Below are 20,740 nucleotides of genomic sequence, written 5' to 3' on the forward strand. Positions count from 1 at the left end.
ACCCCCATACTCATCCTGCGGGTGTTATTGGACCCCTTACCCACCTAACAGGTGGTAGTGGACCCTATACTAATCCTATAGTTTCCAATAATCCACACCATACCATCCTGTTTGCAGTAGTTTACCCTATATACATTCCAACATAACATCGTTTTCTGTTAGCGTTCCTACAAAACATTCTTTAAAGATTTCTAAAGCACAAACTATGGTATATAATATTGATTGGTGAAGCACTTATTCTATGTAATAATTTATTGTGCTTATTATAATTTACTAAGAACAACTAATATTTCTCAAAACAAAACTACGAGCCTTCAATAGGATGTAGCTGATCTGTAATATTATAAGAGCATGGACAATAGTAGGTGAATTTCACAACCCATGTGGGACCTGAAAATTACAATTTTCGTTATAATTGAACCAATCACGACTATTCAGCTATCTACGTTGATGGACGAGTACTGTGAGACGTAAATTGGTACGTGAGGAAGAGTTTGAGCCTTGGTAAAAAAGTTAACTGGGAATATATCACATATGTACTAAATCACATTCCACATATTGACTTTAAGCACTAGTCATATATGTACTGTCTTGTGTGAGAACGGGTTGCACAACATACACAAACACCAACGTCTGGAACACTCGTGCACAGCCACGACAGAAACGCGTACTCGGAACACATGACTCAATCATGACTCCCGACTCAATCAACTCCAAATAGGATAATAAACAAACACTGCAGAAATACATGGTAAAAAAATACAATTAGCAGGCGATGATTCACAATAACGGGAATGAAGTATTTTGACCAATCCATACACAAGAAAATGAAGGGACGACGACACTCAGGTCTGTTTTGGACCATTCTCAAGTCGATTGTTAAGACAATCGACTTGAGAATGATCCAAAACGGACCGAAACGTCGTCGTTCCTTCATTTTCTAGTGTGGATTGGTCAAAATACGCTTACTTTGAGTCAACACAAGATTTACAGTTTTACAGAGGTCCAGCTGAGAAACATTGTGAAGATCATGGCTAAAGACCATTATTAAGTGCTTACAGATAACGCAGACTCTACCAACAAGACTCGATAAATCACGTGTAATAATAGACACGGTCGTGCATTAGACCACAGTTACATAAGGAACAGTATGAGAAAAGACGGAGCACAAGAGGACAAATACGACATGGACAAACTACCAATAAGAGTCTGGTAGTAAAGACATCAGACCATAACGATCCACAAAAGCAGCTGCAGGAAGCAGTAGCCACTCAGAATCAATGATATCTTGTAATTCAAGAGAGACAGACATGAACAATCGATGCAGTTTGATATGTAGCAACAACGAAATACTGGATGGCAGAGATGCATTCAGACAACACCAGAAACCGGCATAATCAATTTCTGTTGGTGTTACCTGTCTTAGTAGAACTTATCTATGGAATCGACTTCCATATTCTCCCCTTCGCTAGTAGACATTGCGAATCGGACTGCATTGATTATATAATAATTATAATTATTTTGTAGACATTGACTCTTAGGCACAGGCGCACATGCTTTAGTAAAGCTGTAAGGCAAAGTGCGAGGCAACACTTGTATGAGTGGAACTCTTCGAGGAGTCCTCCTCAGCCCTTGGCCTTTTGCCATCCTAACTTTCGCCTTAGTCATGAGAAACCCTGCATCTCCTGCATTACTCTGACATTATTCAGTGTTAACACCCTAATGACTGGTGCCAACTTACAGACTCACGCCTTTTGTGATTAATGGCTGAGCATAAATGCCTACAATCTCATCAAACTCGACATTCCTTTTACATTCAATCTACTTGTCTCCGATATTCCTCTTCATCTGTACCTCACCATTCTGGTGTCATACACACCAGTCACCAAGAAGGGTAATGCGAAACTTGCTCTTCTCAAAAAAGTTACACTTGAAACAATTTCCTCCTTCATAAAAAACTTAAGATCTCACGAGCACTGTCTACCCCGACGGTACTGTCCAATCTTCTACTGGACGGATTGCCGCAGCATAAATCTTTTATAGAAATAACACATGCACACAGACTGTCGGTGTCCGGTTAAACAACTGGCTGTACTCCACACAAGCAGAACTAGCAGCACTTGAACTAGCTACCAGTACATTAAAAAACATAGGAGGAAAAACATATTTAGTGATTCAAAGTCTGGTCTTCCAGCAATCAAAAACTTTTGGAAGGTCGACGGCAAGAGCCTCATACTACCACTTTTAAATGACCTAATCGCTGCACAGAGTAAAGGGTTTCGAATCTACTTTGCATGGATACCATCACACAAATATAAGCCATCATAATGCTCACATAAATATAAGCCATCATAATGACATGGCAGCCAAAATAGCGTGTAACAAAGATGAAGTTAAATTAGACCTGGGTATCCCCATCTCTGCTGTCAAAACTATATTGTTCCAAACACTCGGGTCTGATAGGAGAGAAATTACTCCCAACAACCTGAAAGCACCAGTATAAAAAGTTATTTGTTCAGATCTGAAACTGAAACCTATGCTTATGGGCAGTAATAAACATCCACCAGACTGTGCGACACAGTGGTTGCCAGGATCAGGTTGGGTTGGTTAACTGTGGCAGGTGGCTACAGGTGACAGATCTCCCAATCCTGAGCACTCCAGATGCAAACTGTGAGTAGGAACTGGGGGTATGATCTTGCACACATCACCGAATGCCCCGTTATCAGACCATTCAGATCCTTTGGCATGAGGTACCTGGAGATTTGCAATAACTTTATTCACACTCGTGTTCTTGAGGATATCCTAATAATGCACCCAAAATTTGCCAGTGCAGGCTACTGCACATGTGGCCCCAAATAACTAGCCATCCTGTGTGATGGGGATTTAACCATCACGTAGCTAATTTTTGACACACTGTACTCTTCCTTCATATTGTCTACAATAGCTGCACAAATGCAGATGTACCTAAATATGTTAATAATGATAAAAAGTTACCATGGCATTTGCAGGAGTTAAATTAGAAAGCTATGCTGATACAGCATTAGTCGCCAAAGGTCCTTCACTCGCGAATAAAGCACAAGTAGCACTAGATAAAGTAACGGCCGAATGCAGCATTTTAGGGCTAAACATATCTGCACAGAAACCTAAGGCAATGAAACAAGGTGACAACACTCCAGACAGGCACCTACGCATTCCCGACATTAACCTTCAGTGGGTTACACAACTCTGGTATCTTCGGGGGATTAATTCTAAAATGACATTCAGCCAGTAAATTCAATATCAGAAGGCGTAATTGCGACTGAGCAATTATCACATGGTACATGGCGACTGAGCATTATCACCACAATAAGAGCAATCACATGGCACAGTCTAGGAGCTGGACAGTATTAATGTTTTACAAACGCGTCGTTCGTTCCCTAGTTGATTATGCAGCATTTTCCTTAATCATTCTTCCTCCTGGCCAATCAGCCGATCCTCCAAACAGACCCAAAAGTGATTCCATGCACCTGCCAAACCCCTCTGTTTATGAATGAAAAACGGAATACACACGAATCGCAACCGATTTCATTCGAACACTTCCGGAACAAGTGCTTCACTGACGAATTTTGTTCGAACCACAACGCTGTAAATGCTCAGCCCGTCCTCCAAACAAAGATCCAAAAGTGATTCCATCCACCCGCCAAACCCCCTGTTTATGAATGAAAAGCGGTTTACACACGACTCACAACTGATTTCGTTCGAACACTTCCGGAACAAGTGCTTCACTGACGAGTTTTGTTCGAACCACAACGCTATAAATGCTTCACCCACGTACTACAAATACAAATAATCGCCAACAGAACCTAAACACCTAACCTAACCTATCCTATGCCTATATATACACAATATGCTAATATATTATAATATTAATTTATACTTGAGAAAATTTCCGTGTTGAATGAACAGTATGTTAAAATTTATGAATGCGTCTGTTGGGTTGACCGCTGGGTGTAATGGACTTGAGTCGAGGACGGGTTGAAATGCTTCACCAACGTACTACATATACAAATAATCAACAGAACCTAAACAGATTGCACAAAACACTCAAAATGCAATCATACACACAGACTCAAAAGCTGCACTTCAAATACTAGGACAAAACAGTGGAAAGATAATGTGGAAATAATTACCATTTTGTATCAAGGAGCAGTCGCTAAAGGCAAAGGCCTCAACATAACTTTAAACTGGATCCCATCCCATATTGGAATCCCATTAATTGAAAAAGCTGATGAAATTGGTAAATTGGCAACTCGTCATCCAGTGATACATAAAACAATTCAACCCAGCCTAGAGAACATAAAAAACATCATCACCAAAAAACTCTCTCATCTCAACAAAGCCTAACTACACCAGAGAATAGCTGAAGGTTCGCCATCTGCAACATGGTATCTTCAGGCAACCAAATTAGAAAGGTTAAATATCCCAAAAGGAATCCACAGGGAAATAGCAGTTAGGCTATATAGACTACGTCTAGGTTACAGATGCAACTGGGAGATTGGTGAACCCCGACAGAGAGAGTGCATCTTCTGCCAAACTGTCACAGAAAAGCCATTACTTCACTATCTTCTGGAATGTGAAGCAACCAATGACCTTAGAAGAGCTTTAAGAGTTCCTGAATCATGCAGTGGCCACCCTGAAGCCATCAACACAGCCACTCTCCTGGTCAACAAAGGTGTCCAGCAGCTGGACACCCTCATAAAGACTGTGAAGCAGTATCCTCCCCCACGATAACAGCTTGATGGTTAAATGCAACCTCAGAACACTGGAAAAAAAAAAAAAAAATTGTACCACTTACGGGCTATTCATGCCCGTGCCACCTCTTGGGTGGCTTAATCTTTATCAATCATCAATCAATCAGAACCTAAACACCTAACCTAACCTATGCCTATATATGCACAATTTGCTATTATATTATATTAATTTATCTTTGAGAATTTCCGTTTTGAATGAACAGCATGTAAAAATTTTGGAGTGCATCTATGGGGTCGACCGCTGGATGTAATGGACTTTAGTCGAGGACGGGTTGGGCCAATGGGCACAGGTTGAGGTTGTTCAAAACGATGTAATGTGAGACATAACAGGAGCGCCTAGATGAACGAAAATATTAACACCAAGACTAGAATTTAAACTAACATCGGTTGAAATAACGGTAAATGGGCTTGATGCATACATGACCAAGATAATGAATAGACAAATAATCGGTTCACTTGAAATTATAATCACTGGAGCACCAACTCGGAACCGAAGAGCTTCAGACTCCAGCACGTGGACCCATTGTGCAATAAACACATCATACATAAGAGGTCACAAATACAATCGCTGAGTGGGTTGTCGACGAAATACATGCAGACTTCTTCATGTAGGCTCCTTGGTAATCCATCTACCAGCAGACTTTAAGATCATTGCTCTTTAAGAAAAAAATAATCGGCCTAATCCCGATCTGTTGTTTCATTGCACAGATAAATACGAAGCAAACTTACCTGACAGCTTCACTTCATTGACGGATCAGTAGACCAGCAGGGACAAGAATCCGGAGCTGCAGTTAAGGCAGTAAATTCTGTAGCTAGTTGGAGAGACTCAAACAGGTGTTCTACCTTACAAAAATGTTGGCCATTCAAAAGGCTTTGGAACCTGCTCTTGTTGAACAGACATTGCAACATCCATCTGACTACAAATGTCATAGCATTAATGTGAACACTCGACAGTTAAGATTGTAGGATACTTAAACAAACTTGCAACAAAGAGAAAAATCTAGACATTTACATACTAGTTTAGCACAGATTAAGTAAATAATTGAGAGGGGAATGCCAAAGACGTACAGTGACCACAACACAGCAACTGCAACATCAGAATCGGTGAGATGGTTCAAGAATTTGACCAACTACGAGCCATTTGGGAGTCCACCTGGAGCTGTCGTGAGGTACAGACGTGTCGTTTGGCCGCTGGTAGTTTGGGGTGTTTGCTGTTTTCGTCACCAGGGGGTGTGGGCGTCTCTGCCTCCCCCCCCCCCCCCCCCCTGCTGTTGTTGATGGCTGCGTGTTGACGTGGCGAGCTTGCCATGGGTGGTCCCCTTCCTCCTGTTAAGCGCGTGAACTCCGTGGGCCTGGAGTTCACTGGTCGTGCTGGATATGAGGCAATTGAAATGGTCATGTGCGACATGCTCCATGTCCCTGTGATGGCCATTTACGGTGTTGAGCTTGTAACTGCCCACCGGGTTGTCATAAAGTTCGTGACGGAGGTGGTGTACCGTGGTTTTCTCCGTCGTTACGAGGGACGTTCGTTGTCGCTGCCAGGTGGTGCTGGCTCTGTCACCATCTCGGACCGTAGTGGTGCACTGACGTATGTCAGTGTGCATGGGGCGCCCCTGGAGTTTCCCGAGGACGTTCTCCGGCGTTACTTTCAGCGGTTTGGGGCAGTCATCAGTGTGCTGGTCAACAAGCTCTTCTCTGGGAGGTATGCAGGTAGGCGAACGAACATTCGCACCTTGGGGATGCGCCTGCGGTCGGATATTCCATCTGCAGTCCGGCTTCTGGGGTACTACGTCCGGGTGTACTTTGCCCGGCAGCCTCGTACCTGTTTCCGGTGTGGCCTGTTGGGGCATCAGGCTGCCGGGTGCGATGCGGCCCCGGTTGCTCAGGTCAACTTGTTCCGGGAAGAGGATTTCCCACCGCTCCCTCTGGACGAGGACTTCGGGGGTGAGGAGGTAAGCGTCCCGTTCGTTGCTGAGGCTCCCCCTGAGTCGCCCGACGTTCCCCCGGTTGTCACCGACCCTCCTCCGGATGTTGCAGTGCCGTCGGATGCTACTCCTGCTCCTGTCGCTGTTGCGCCCGTGGACCTTCCTGTTGCTCCCTGTGAGGCATCGCCGTGTGCACGCCCGACTTCAGCTGCTGCGCCTGGCCCTGCATCCTCGCCTCGGGTCCCGGCTGTGCTGGGTGCTGGGGTGGCTGTGGGGGCCCCTGATGTGTGTGGTCCAGTTTCCCCTGTGGTCGAGGCTGCTGCTGTTCTGCGGCGGGCGTCAGTTCGTCCGGCTAGTGGGGCCCGTGTTTCTGAGTCAGCTTCCAGCTCTGACGATCTCAGCCCGGTGCCCAAACGTTCCCGGCGTTCGTCGTCTGCCTGGACTGATGTTGGGGAATTTAGTGACTGTGGGTCTTCGGGTATGGATGGAGTGGTTCCGGATGCGTCGTTGGCTCCGAAGTTAGTGGTGGCGGAGGTCATTGTGTCTGCTGACGTTGATGCCTGTGTCTCGGGTGTGCCTGATGTTTCTTCTCCACCGGGGGCCTCTCCGCGGTGGGGAGTGGTGGCCTCCGCTGCCAGGGATGAAGGAGTTGGGCGTGGCCTGGTGGTGACCTTGCGGAAGGATGTGCGCAGTTCGGTATCCCGGCGGTCGTCCGGTGGTGTGCCCGTGGACGCTGGTGCCCCTGTGGTAGTGCCTTCTGTCCGGCTCCCTCCTCTGAGGATATCCGTTGGGGACTTGGGGACTGTGTTACCGGAGTCTGTGATGCCGTTGGGTCACTGGGCGCGGATTGCTCTGTTACCGATCTGCGAGGAGGCGCTGGACTTTACGGGTGGGGCAGTTCCATTGGTGTGGGAGCGTGTGCCGGTCACTAGGATCAGGAGTGATACCATTTGGGTGCCCTGTTTGAGGGTGTTTGTTGCCAATGTCCCGGATGATATGGCGTCCCCGGTGGATGGTCAGGGCCCTTGGCAGTGGTTACGATGGGAGGCGTTCCATGTACGATTCCCTCGGGACGTGTTTCCGGGCAAGTATGTCTAATAATTTTCTAATTTTGTGCTTAATTTTGTGCTGTGTGCCCTTCTGGCTGTTTGTTTGCCTTTCGGTAGTTTGTGCCCGTGCCTCTCCCTTTGGTTGTGGCGAGGCGGGTGTTTTGGTGTGTGTGTGTTAGTCTTCATGTATTTGTTTGTGTTATTCCCGTGCCCTATGTGTTTTATTTTATGCTTATGTATTGTTTGTCTTTTATTTGTATCTTTTTTTATATTTTTTATATTTTTTTGTTTGTTATTGGCTGGTTGTGTGGTGTGTTATTTTCTTGTATTTTTTATTACTGTTTCAATTTGTTCATACTGTTGTGCTTTGTTGTCGGTCCTTCAGGCCGGGGATTGTTTTGTTTCGTACTACTAAAATGATTTAACTTGTTGCTAAGTTCTTGTTTTGCTTGCATTGCATGCGTGTTTGTGAATTGTTTTCCGTTTTGTTCTCTATTTTGTAACCTTTTGTGTATTTATTCTGCATTTCTTGTACCCTTTCCAGTTTTGGTACTTGTTGTTCTGTCGGTCCTTCTGGCCGGCGGTTTCTTGTTTTGTTCTGTTATGTTTCTAATTTTATGTTTTATTGTAATTTAAATCGCATACTTGCATGTAAAAATATAAATAAAAAAAAAACTACGAGCCACTTACTTAGATGAAAGGGAGTAATAGAAAAACGGGGATTGCACCAGCCTTCAATGACTTAAATATAAAGATATGGTTATGAAAACAAGGTCTTTAGCAGCACACGCAGGCCAGAGGTAAAATGATACATGAAACAGCTTCTGAAATTGCACCATGTAGAATATTTTGATTTGTCCCATTCAGGCCTTCCCCCCAGTCATTGATATCCACCCTACAAATGTGCTAGGTGGCCCAGAGAATGTTTAAGTTTGTGGGAATGTGCGAGTTCGCACGATTTTGTTTATAACGTCAGCTTTGAGGAATTCGCAAGGGAAGGTATTAGCCTAGTACTCCAAATTTGGCTTCTGTGACAGTTGTAGGGGAGTTGGTTCCCATCTAGGGCGGTGACACTGGCATACCCGGGATGCAACGAGAGACGTGATTGGCTACAGCCCTGCACCTTCCTCTAATCAATAGGAAAGGTGCAGGGCTGTACCTTCCGATTGTTTTGGGCGAGCCGAGTTACGAGACAGCTCATAGGATCCTGACGATGTAACTGTTATCTCAGACATAGGACGAGGAACGACGTACACGTGAGTGCTCAAAGATTTTTGCTGGATTACCTTTGTACTGTAAAGTGTAGCTTTAAAGAGCCAGCAATAGACCTCTGCTTTACGTGAGGGGCGGCTGATGACATTTTGAAGAGGTATATGGGATGGAAGAGACTGTGCAGGAGGGCCTAGTGAGGGGTCGCTCCACAGCTTAATGAAGTGACCAAGGACATCAGCCACAACCCCAAGAGTAACTGTAGGCAGTGTAGTCACCCTCCAGGTCCTCAACGCAGTCCCGAAGAAGTGAGGGAGTTGGTCAGTGCACACGAAGTGCCGGTGTGGAAGTGGCCAGTGACAATTTTCACTGAAAAATTGTAATGTAAAATTCCATCAGTGTAATGTTTCCTGTCACTGCAATTTTTTGACTGAAAATTGCAGTGACAGGAAACATTACACTGATGCGGCAAGGCAGTGATTAATGAGGAGTTTGCTGTCGAGTCGAGAAACTATTGGTCAGCAGAGATGGTTAGTGTTAAATATTGGCCAACAAGTAGTGACAGTGGTTATGTGGTTCTCTGCGCTGGTGTAACTTGTTAGTGTGTGAAGCAACTTCCCAACAGCTACACGAGGATGGCGAGTAGGCTAGTAGAGCGAAGAGCTTTTTCAACAGCTTAGCCCGAGTGGGTTCCGGAAGGGCCCCGAGAGGGTTCAGGAAGGACCCCCGGGAACGCGACCTGTGACACTTACGAGGAAGCCCAGTAGTGGTGGGCTCGGATGTGAGGAAGCTGCAATATGAAGCCAGTGAATACCCACCGAGGCTATTAGAAATATGGAGTGGATTCAAGGATGCACCCAACATCGGAGGATAACTGGTGAGGGAGTGACGTCATTGGAGACAGCATCTGAAGCAGTGGCGAGACTTGGGCCCGGAGCAGCTCTTCGCCTCAGTGATACTAGTCAACTGTTAATACCCCCCCCCCCCTGCTTCCGAAATATCCCCTTATGATAAGGAGCTCCTTAGAGAACAAGTTTTATAATCTAATACTGTCAGGATATGCTTTGATTTACATATATTAAGGTGTGCTGATTACTGATGTGGTATAATAATCAAACTTGAGCTGTAGCCTAGTGGCGGTTAGGTCATCTGCTTAATTTTGACCAAGAGAATTTAAATTAAATTAAATTTTGGCTCAACATCTCGTAATTATTGGGGATTATTACTATTTGTCACTACCAGTATCTCTGTAATGTGAAAACTGAGAACCATGGCCGAGAGCGGCTAATAAATACTTGGTAAATGAGGCTAGTACTACTACTTGGTAAATGAGGCTAGTACTACCAGTGTTGTATTTATTATTCTCGGTAAATGTTAGTTATTTTTTTCCGTTCTCGCCTCTATTATGCTTTACCATAGCAGCTATGAGTTGGTGAACTCGCGCCGCCACTGAGTATTAGAATTATTCAAGAATGTCCAACACTGCAGCAATGTTTTAAAAACACACGAGAGGGAGGAGGAGATGCAGGCTAAGTTACCTTGTGATCAGTGTTCTTTTTAATGAATTATCATTTAATTATTATTTATTACACATGTAATTATAATCATACTTTAACCAATTTTTAACAATTTCTAACAAAAAATTTATTTAACTTCCTCAATGAATCATATTGAAAATATATTGTTTAGAATCTGCACTAGACGGAACATGTTCTACGGCATACTTGTTAGCTGCTCTAGTTTTGAGCAATAATTTGTGCTTAGTGGGGGCCTCGTAGCCTGGTGGATAGCGCGCAGGACTCGTAATTCTGTGGCGCGGGTAAGATTCCCGCACGAGGCAGAAACAAATGGGCAAAGTTTCTTTCACACTGAATGCCTCTGTTACCTAGCAGTAAATAGGTACCTGGGAGTTAGTCAGCTGTCACGGGCTGCTTCCTGGGGGGTGGAGGCCTGGTCGAGGACCGGGCCGCGGGGACACTAAAAAGCCCCGAAATCATCTCAAGATAACTCAAGATAGTGCGTTTCAGTTTGTGCTTTAATTCTACCCTTTCGACAGATGGCATTTCTCTTCTAAGGTGGTTTTGTAGTTCTGCCTCGTCCTTTGCGTCCTTGACTGCATCAGTCAACCCCTCTAGCTCAAAAGCAATAATTGCCAGTTTGTCTGGTGGTGATCCTAGTGACGATAGTAGTCTGACAGTGCCTCCATTACTTGTGGTCTCCATTTTGATGAACCTGTTGGCGAGCGTCCTGACAGTTACAGCTCAAGACGAAACTCATCAGAAACAGTCGTGACATTTCTGCCTGGTTGTGTGTGTTCTAAACTCAGGCCAATAGTTAACCAGAAGCTCGCAGTAGTGTTGATGCTGTTGAGGGGAAACCTAATCCAGAGTAGGACTGTGGGGTAATCTAGTCTCTAATTTGCTTGACGGCAACGACAGGAAGTAGCTGGGGGGAGCCGCGGTGAGCGAGTATAATGTTGCACTGGGTGAAGAGATGTGTACCCCAACAACCAAGAACCAAAGGCATAAAAACCCAGTGTGTAGTGATCATGGAGGATGCATGCCCCATTGCACCTCACCTCTTCCACCCTCGGGGGACAGTGTTTCCGGCAGTCATCAGGGGACTTGCTAGGGTCCCTGTTGTCCTTGTGTGAAATAGATAATGACAATTCTTAACGGGGGCATCAACAAGGGTACGAGAGCTGTGTGAGGACCCTCAACAGTATACTCGCCTAGTTGTGCTTGCGGGGGTTGAGCTCTGGTTATTTAGTCCCGCCTCTCAACTGACAATCATCTAGTGTACAAATTCCCGAGCTTACTGGGCTCTTATCATATCTACATTTGTAACTGTGTATGGAGTCAGCCTCCACCACATCACTGCCTGATGCAATCCATTTGTTAACTACTGACACTGAAAAAGTTCCTTCTGACGTCCTTGTCACTCATTTGGGTACTCGGCTTCTACCTGTGTCCCCTTGTTCACATACCACCAGTGTTAAAAATTTATCTTTATTCCCTGTCGATTCTTAGAATTTTGTAGGTAGTGATCATTCTCCCCGAGCTCTCCTGCCGTGTATGTGAATGTATATAATTGTTAGTATATTTTGAGAGCAGGTTTTCTCTAATACATGCGTAATTAAATACAATAGTATTGGCTTAGTAATTTTGTTATGAATTTTTTCTTATGTAAATATGTATCTGAAGAGCAGAGCCGTCTTACCGCCTGGGCCCGATGGGCACTTGCCTGAGGGCGCCACGAGCATAGGACATGTTCATTATGGAAGCAGGATGTTAAAATATTAAGGTCATGTTGCAAGCACACTTGTATAACACTACAACCTGGTGTTGGATTAAGTATTTAAGAAATATATTTCCAAGTGAATAACCCTTTCAGCAAAAATTAAACGTAATGTTCTGAATGGAGCACAAAAGAGGGAGAGCTCTGATGAGAAGAAAATAGGAAAACTTCCGAAATAAACATCATGGCTCTCAACACAGGTGCAACGACAGCCTCTCATACCATTCCTTCAGATATAGCATCCACATCTACATCCACTCCTGTTTATCAATCATCCAGTTTCAGCAGCCATATCATCATTGCCTGTTGCTGCTGCTGGTGACATTTTACAAGAGGAAATACCCATATCTGTAACAGTAAAGGAGTTAGCAATCCAAGAGACATCCGGGGCTATGGAACATAATGATACTAGCAATAGATTACTGGATTCGTAGTGGGCCCTTATGTCAGAATTATGATAGCAACCTTTCTAACTCGCAGAGTGTGTAAAACAGCTGGAGTAGAGAATATGAATGCAAGGTTACACACGGAAATCACAATAACGTGATGCATCAAATGAACAAGCCCACAAGGGCTGTGACGAGGATTCGAACCTGCGTCCAAAAGCATCCCAGACACTGCCTTAATTGACTGTTGGTCACTGTTGTCCAGCATGATGACACAAACAAGGCAGCTAAAACTGCACATGATAAGCCTGAAATTGAGTTGGATATAGGTGTTCCAATCTCTCCTGCAAAAGCCGCAATATTTTAGGTAATTAGAGAAGACAGAAGAGCAGTCACTGACAAACAAAAGCCAGAAAGCAAAAGTATAAAGAGCTATGACATGTTTATGTGCCTCTGTAACCCTTTCCACTACCGCCCACAAGATGGGTATGGGGTGCATAATAAAGGAACTAAACATGTTTAGAATCGAGAATTATATGAACGGACAGCATAAAACATCCACTAGTGTCACAAAGATAGTGTGACATTGTAATTGCCAGAATTTGGTTAGGATATCGATATCTATGGCAGGTGTCTGCACGTAAAGAATGGCCCCCAATGGTGAACATTCTAATTGTAAACTATGTGAACAAGAGCTGGGACATACTCACCAACACTATATCTGTGATTGCCCTGTTATAAGTGACTTTAGATCAAATGGTATGAGATACTTTGAGCTCTGTAATTACTTCATACACGTAGGAATATTGGAAGATATTCTTATGCTATACCCAGATTTTGCTAATGGAGGCTAATAGATCAACCTTACATTTTATGTTCCCACCTGATTGTTAGTAAGAGTTGATTTTTTTTTTTTATTGAGACTGGTATTTTATCCCCTGATTTCATGTATAACTAACCATCCTGTGAGATGTGAATATTAGATGAACTTATAGCTAGTTTTTTATACACACAGTGTAATCTTTCATTTAGAATAGGGTAGCAGCACATTGCTGTGTATACCTAAGCTTGTTAATAATAACAAAAAACTAGTTCCTATCGATAGGGAGAGCGACGGTCAAGAAACCTTCTTTAAAATATGAATATCTTTTCTATTTAAATAAGATCTAATCTCTGTGATTAAAACGCAAAAATGACTTTGTCACTGCCTTTTTGATAACATGTAGAATTATAAGCTTTATTTGTGAATCTCTCTTAAACAGTAAATCAGAGAGCCTGTAAGGTTGTGTGTTCCATGTGCGAAGAAACGGGGAGATTTTACTTAAGTACAGTACATGATAGTTTATGTAGCGAACGCATACCAACAAATATCGGTCATTATCTATAACAAAAATATTGTTCTATGGAGTTGATTTAACTTCCAGCTATTTATTTTTAAATAACTAGCCAGAAAACGTTAAAGATTGTTAGATTTGATTAAAAATACGCATTCTACTTATCATAAATTAAATTTGCGATAATTTGAGCAGAAAAGTGTGACGACTGGATCACTGTGTACAGAGGGTTGATATGCCAGCACTTTCCAGACAACAGTACATCTTGGATAAGTCGCTTCACGACATTGTTGCTTGGACCATCGACTTCCTTTGATATTACATATTTACATCTTATTTTGTTATGAAAAGATATATTTTTTCAGAATAAAATTATGTTTTCTCATGTTCTGCATCAAGCACCAACATTATAGTGAGTATATATACCATATTACTTCATTACCTACATAATGCTAGGAGGGTTTGAGTAGCTTTGGGTCTTTAGGTGGACAATCTCTAATAGATGGGGCCTCATCTCCCGCCCGGGCGAGAGTCGCCTCATCTCCCGCCCGGGCGAGAGTCGCCTCATCTCCCGCCCGGGCGAGAGTCGCCTCATCTCCCGCCCGGGCGAGAGTCGCCTCATCTCCCGCCCGGGCGAGAGTCGCCTCATCTCCCGCCCGGGCGAGAGTCGCCTCATCTCCCGCCCGGGCGAGAGTCGCCTCATCTCCCGCCCGGGCGAGAGTCGCCTCATCTCCCGCCCGGGCGAGAGTCGCCTCATCTCCCGCCCGGGCGAGAGTCGCCTCATCTCCCGCCCGGGCGAGAGTCGCCTCATCTCCCGCCCGGGCGAGAGTCGCCTCATCTCCCGCCCGGGCGAGAGTCGCCTCATCTCCCGCCCGGGCGAGAGTCGCCTCATCTCCCGCCCGGGCGAGAGTCGCCTCATCTCCCGCCCGGGCGAGAGTCGCCTCATCTCCCGCCCGGGCGAGAGTCGCCTCATCTCCCGCCCGGGCGAGAGTCGCCTCATCTCCCGCCCGGGCGAGAGTCGCCTCATCTCCCGCCCGGGCGAGAGTCGCCTCATCTCCCGCCCGGGCGAGAGTCGCCTCATCTCCCGCCCGGGCGAGAGTCGCCTCATCTCCCGCCCGGGCGAGAGTCGCCTCATCTCCCGCCCGGGCGAGAGTCGCCTCATCTCCCGCCCGGGCGAGAGTCGCCTCATCTCCCGCCCGGGCGAGAGTCGCCTCATCTCCCGCCCGGGCGAGAGTCGCCTCATCTCCCGCCCGGGCGAGAGTCGCCTCATCTCCCGCCCGGGCGAGAGTCGCCTCATCTCCCGCCCGGGCGAGAGTCGCCTCATCTCCCGCCCGGGCGAGAGTCGCCTCATCTCCCGCCCGGGCGAGAGTCGCCTCATCTCCCGCCCGGGCGAGAGTCGCCTCATCTCCCGCCCGGGCGAGAGTCGCCTCATCTCCCGCCCGGGCGAGAGTCGCCTCATCTCCCGCCCGGGCGAGAGTCGCCTCATCTCCCGCCCGGGCGAGAGTCGCCTCATCTCCCGCCCGGGCGAGAGTCGCCTCATCTCCCGCCCGGGCGAGAGTCGCCTCATCTCCCGCCCGGGCGAGAGTCGCCTCATCTCCCGCCCGGGCGAGAGTCGCCTCATCTCCCGCCCGGGCGAGAGTCGCCTCATCTCCCGCCCGGGCGAGAGTCGCCTCATCTCCCGCCCGGGCGAGAGTCGCCTCATCTCCCGCCCGGGCGAGAGTCGCCTCATCTCCCGCCCGGGCGAGAGTCGCCTCATCTCCCGCCCGGGCGAGAGTCGCCTCATCTCCCGCCCGGGCGAGAGTCGCCTCATCTCCCGCCCGGGCGAGAGTCGCCTCATCTCCCGCCCGGGCGAGAGTCGCCTCATCTCCCGCCCGGGCGAGAGTCGCCTCATCTCCCGCCCGGGCGAGAGTCGCCTCATCTCCCGCCCGGGCGAGAGTCGCCTCATCTCCCGCCCGGGCGAGAGTCGCCTCATCTCCCGCCCGGGCGAGAGTCGCTTCATCTCCCGCCCGGGCGAGAGTCGCCTCATCTCCCGCCCGGGCGAGAGTCGCGTCATCTCCCGCCCGGGCGAGAGTCGCTTCATCTCCCGCCCGGGCGAGAGTCGCTTCATCTCCCGCCCGGGCGAGAGTCGCTTCATCTCCCGCCCGGGCGAGAGTCGCCTCATCTCCCGCCCGGGCGAGAGTCGCCTCATCTCCCGCCCGGGCGAGAGTCGCCTCATCTCCCGCCCGGGCGAGAGTCGCCTCATCTCCCGCCCGGGCGAGAGTCGCCTCATCTCCCGCCCGGGCGAGAGTCGAAACATAAATTAAAATTACTTTATCTTTGGTCTCCAAGATATATTTCCTTTAGTGCACTCATAATAACGATTATAGCTCAGTCTTTCTGGAGGCATATAAGATTTTTTGTTTTATTGGCGTATCTGTGTTAATTACACAATATATCGGCAAGTGTGTATGCGTCTGCACTCCATGCCCGACGAGCTGCTGAAAGCCACTATAAAAACATGTATTTTCACGTGAACTTTAAATATGTCCATTGTAATGTATTTAAAATGAAGCTTATATTTCTATCTTTCTTAAGACATATAAAACATTTGTGTTTATTAACGAATTTACTTGAAATAAACATTGGTCTGAGAGAGAGTTGCTCTTTCGATCAGTCTGTGCGAGGGTCGGAGCTCGGCAATTATTAAAACACGCGAATCTTCATTAGAACTTTAATTATGTCTATGATAAACTGTTTAAAATGAGCCTTATATTCCTATCTTTTTTGAGGCATATAAAAAATTTACGATTATTTACAAATTTACAGGAAATAAACATTGTTCTGAAAGTTAGCTGCTCCGTCGATTGATCTGTCCGGGGTCGGAGCTCAGCTATTATAAAAGTACACGTATCTTCTCTTTTTAAATTTAAATATGCCCATAGTAAGATATTTAAAATGAAGCTTATTTTTTTATCTTGTGACATATAAAACTCTTACGTTTATTGAGGAATCTGCGTGAAATAGGCATTGTTCCGAGATGAATGCTGCGAGTTTCGAGCTCGACGAATGATGAAAACCGAATTTTATACAACTACAAATATCTTCAGTTTCACGTAAAATGTTTGTCTGGTAAAGGTTTTGCATATAGATCCCATTTGTCTTTTTTCTGACTTATAAATAATTTTGGTTTAATAAGTTATCAAGATGTTTTCAACACTATTCTTTCGGCGTTCGTCTATTCCAACAAGGGCGACCCTTTTGGAAATGCGATACTTGGGTTGACCCATCCCATAGTTGGGTCTGATTCCAATAGAGGTTCGAATATATAGATGTTGTGTCGGAGTATGCACCGTGGGGAGGAGAAAGGAACAAGAGTGCAAGAGGTGTGGAGGAGGTACAGAAATACTAGGATGGCCATTGTGAGTGAGGAAGATGGGAAGGTAGTCGGCGAACTCTCGGCCGTAGTCTTAAGCTTGCAGATATGCTGCTTGGACGCAGGCTGTGACTCGCTCATATGTCATGTTCTGGAGAGGAGAGTAGGGTGTACGTGGTGGGTGAGGAAAGAGGTAGAGAGGACTGAGTTTGTTGTACATTAGTAGGGTGGTGATGTTGCTGGTGAGGGGAAGCATTAAGGACACTGGCATAGGATATGGAGATGCTGTTTGGTGATGGGATGGGTTATGGGTGATTAAAGAAGAATGAGGGTGTGTATGAGTGCGAGGGTGGTTAGTACGAAGAGTTTTCAGAGTTTTTCTCAGAGGGCAAGATTTTTAAACTGCTGAATGAGCATCTTGGCAATTAGTGCATTTTAGGGTGGGGGCAGAGCACCGAGTATAAAAATGGCCTTCTGTAGAGCATTTAGAGCAAATTTGTGGGCTTTTACATTTTCATTTGTAACATTTGAAACATTGCAGCAAAGGAAGATAGTCAACTGAACAAATGAGATAGGGAGGAGTGCTGGTATTGAAGATTTTGATACCTTGATACAAGAGTTTTGGAGCTTCTGCAGAGGAAGAACTTTGGATCTTAAGGTGTTTTGTATTAGGCACCGAGTATATATCCATTACAGTAATAACATTCCTGTGTGAAATGTCCTGAGAGAGATTGATAGTATTAGGTGCTGATAGAACAGAGCTGGCGACATTTCGTACAAGGACAGAGCATTTAGATTTTTGTTCAATAGTACGGACAGGAGTCGGAGAAGCTTGGGCGAGTTTACTTAAAGCAGATTCCCTAAAACAGGCAAAAGGTCGTCTTCTGAGGCAATGAGAAATTTGATGCTGTTGGTGTTGGCATGTTTGATATGATTAGTGGAAGGGGTGCCAGTGGCATTGAAGTGCAGTGTCCCCCAGTGGGTGAGCGGCCTGGTCTGGTGGGGACGTCGTTGTAGCAGAGGAGTTGGGTAGCACAGGGAACGTCGTTGCCTGTGTGTTGACGCTCGCCGGCTGATTGGTTGTTGGTGTGGCTGGTGCCGATTTCGTAATTTCTTAAAGTTGTATGGGACAGTCCATAGAGACGGCGGTGTGTGCTCCCTCACAGTTGAGACACTTTTTGATGGCCGATTGACAGTCTTTAAAATTATGGTTTTGAGTTCAAAAATTCAGGCCTGCAAGAAACGTTCCCATAAATACTGCTTACTTAACTTTGATGATCATAGTAAAAATTAACAATTTCCTATAAACGTTTTGTAGGTTTCCTATAAACATTATTTTAAATGTCTGGTAGGTCTGACTCTGATGTCCCTTGGGATTTAGCTGCCTTGAAGTGACCTCGTGGCTGTGACTGCTTTCTATCCCCCCTCCTTCTGTGATGGCTATAGCATCCTTTTATATTTGTTTAATAATTTCCTCTCTGGTAACCACTAAACTTGTCAGAAGGTCATCTTCACATTCTACATAGATTTGGTCTGATATATTCATAAAGGTCTTTGATACTTTCTTAGAATTTAGTAATTTAAATTTTCTTTGTCATCTGTTATTTGACTTGTTTGTTAATGTCCAGGTGTTGTCTGTAATCTTTCATCTATCTGGTGAAACCCCAGAAGGCTTTCTGCTTGCCCTGCAAAAGTGTACATAGTGTGTTGTTTCATTTTTTACAAAGATTTTGTCATAATAATTATCAATAGAAGGCACCAAGCCGGGAAGTTATGTATCAAAATTGTCATAATTAGTTTGTATTAAGCCTTCTGTTTTCTGATAAAGTTCTTTAGTGCCATGGTTACCCAAACTGAGTCACTACTATTTGATCTAAACAATCTATAGTGCACCATGTTCCCGAGCTTTATTTGTAATTTAAACATTACATAGTGATCCAGCGACCACCACCTGTGATCCAGTGACTCAAGAACTGACCAACTTTCATGTTAGTCTGCCAAATCCACAATTCCCAAAGACCTCCAAAATATATGAATCTGATGTGAGAATAATCTAGCACCTTACGTTTCTCTCAAATAATTTGTCTGAGTCTTGTTTAATGTAATTTCCTTGTGGTCAGTTCCCTAAGTAGTACATCCCTTTTAAGATGCTACTTATCAGTGTCTCCCTGTTAAACAAGTCTATATTATCTTACTGTGTTGGCACAATATTATTTTGCTTAATAAAGTGGTCATAAATTACCAAAAAAATCCTGTTTGGCAAGTAAAATTTATTGTACTAAAATTGGTAACAATGTTCAGTGTTAGACCTAGAAGCAATAGATAATAGTTCTCATAAAAGCCGTTTTCTTTCGTAGTTTAGTGGATTATGTTTAACACCTATCATTAGGTAGATAATTTTCCACATTCTCTCCAAACAGTTTTTGTAGCTCAGTTTTGAGTCCCACTCCCACATTACATCTAATACTTTGACGTATTGCGACTGCCCCCTCCTCGACGGAAAAATATTTGTGTAAAAGAATTGGTATCCTATAATACTGTATTGTTAATTGTTGTGTGTTTTCCTCGTACAATGGTGTTTGGTAGTAGTTTGCTCTTTTGTGTGTACGGTCGTGAACGGAGAAACCCAGATTAGTTCTGAATACAAAATTTACCCCACTGTATATAATTAGCCTCATGAAATAGTTTACTACAACCAATCTATTTTTCATGCATGGATTGCCTCGTTGGCCGCCAGGAGGGTCGGGCGTGCTCCCCTGACCTGCCAGTTGCTGCCTGGAGTTGCGAGGGGGCGGGTGCAGTTTGAGGTGTGGAGCGCCCGCTAGCAGGGGGGGCTGGCTGGCAGTATGGCGGTAGCCGGAGGTACCCGTGTTAGGTTGGTTGATACTGTCTGGCTGGATTTTTCTGGTGCAGTGGACTGGCCCATTGTGGAGATTGCTCTCCTGGACGTGCTTCGTGTTGACGTCTCTGAACTACTGGGGCTTGAAAAGATCTCGCCTACCCGTGTGGCGGTATCGTTTGCCACGTCGCTGCTTTACCAGGAGTTTGTGGCGTGCTGGGATGCACACTCGCTTCCTATTCCTGATTCGGCTGTGACTGTGGAGATATCGGGTCCCTGGGGGCCTTTGACATTTGTGAGTGTTCACGGTGTGCCAGTGACCTTCCCTGAGGCAGAGCTTGTGTCAGTGTTTACGCGGTTTGGTGTGGTGGTGAAGCACCGGTTCAACATTTTGAGTGCGGGCTGCCTGAAGGGGGTCCGGCTGGGTACACGCAGACTCGTCATGCGGCTCACGAGCCCGATACCATCTAGGGTTTCGTTTCGTGGCCTTTCTATGCGGACGTTTTATCAAGGTCAAACACGCACATGTCTGGTGTGGTGTGGAGGGCCACGTAGCGGC

General features: G+C 45.7%; 1 long non-coding RNA gene across 2 annotated transcripts in view; it reads left to right on the plus strand.

Annotated features, from left to right (window-relative positions):
- Positions 1-20,740, plus strand: part of LOC138370852 (uncharacterized) — an 88,972-nt gene that overhangs the window by 49,391 nt on the left and 18,841 nt on the right. Inside the window, exon 1 of one of the 2 annotated variants that reach the window (XR_011230225.1) lies at positions 15,942-20,217. The exons of the other annotated variant lie outside the window; for it this stretch is intronic. This is a non-coding gene — a long non-coding RNA (uncharacterized lncRNA). Of the gene's footprint in view, positions 1-15,941; positions 20,218-20,740 lie in introns of those variants that run through there. 2 annotated transcript variants of the gene reach the window in all.

Source organism: Procambarus clarkii, chromosome 33, assembly GCF_040958095.1.
Source record: "Procambarus clarkii isolate CNS0578487 chromosome 33, FALCON_Pclarkii_2.0, whole genome shotgun sequence".
NCBI classification, from domain to species: domain Eukaryota; kingdom Metazoa; phylum Arthropoda; class Malacostraca; order Decapoda; family Cambaridae; genus Procambarus; species Procambarus clarkii.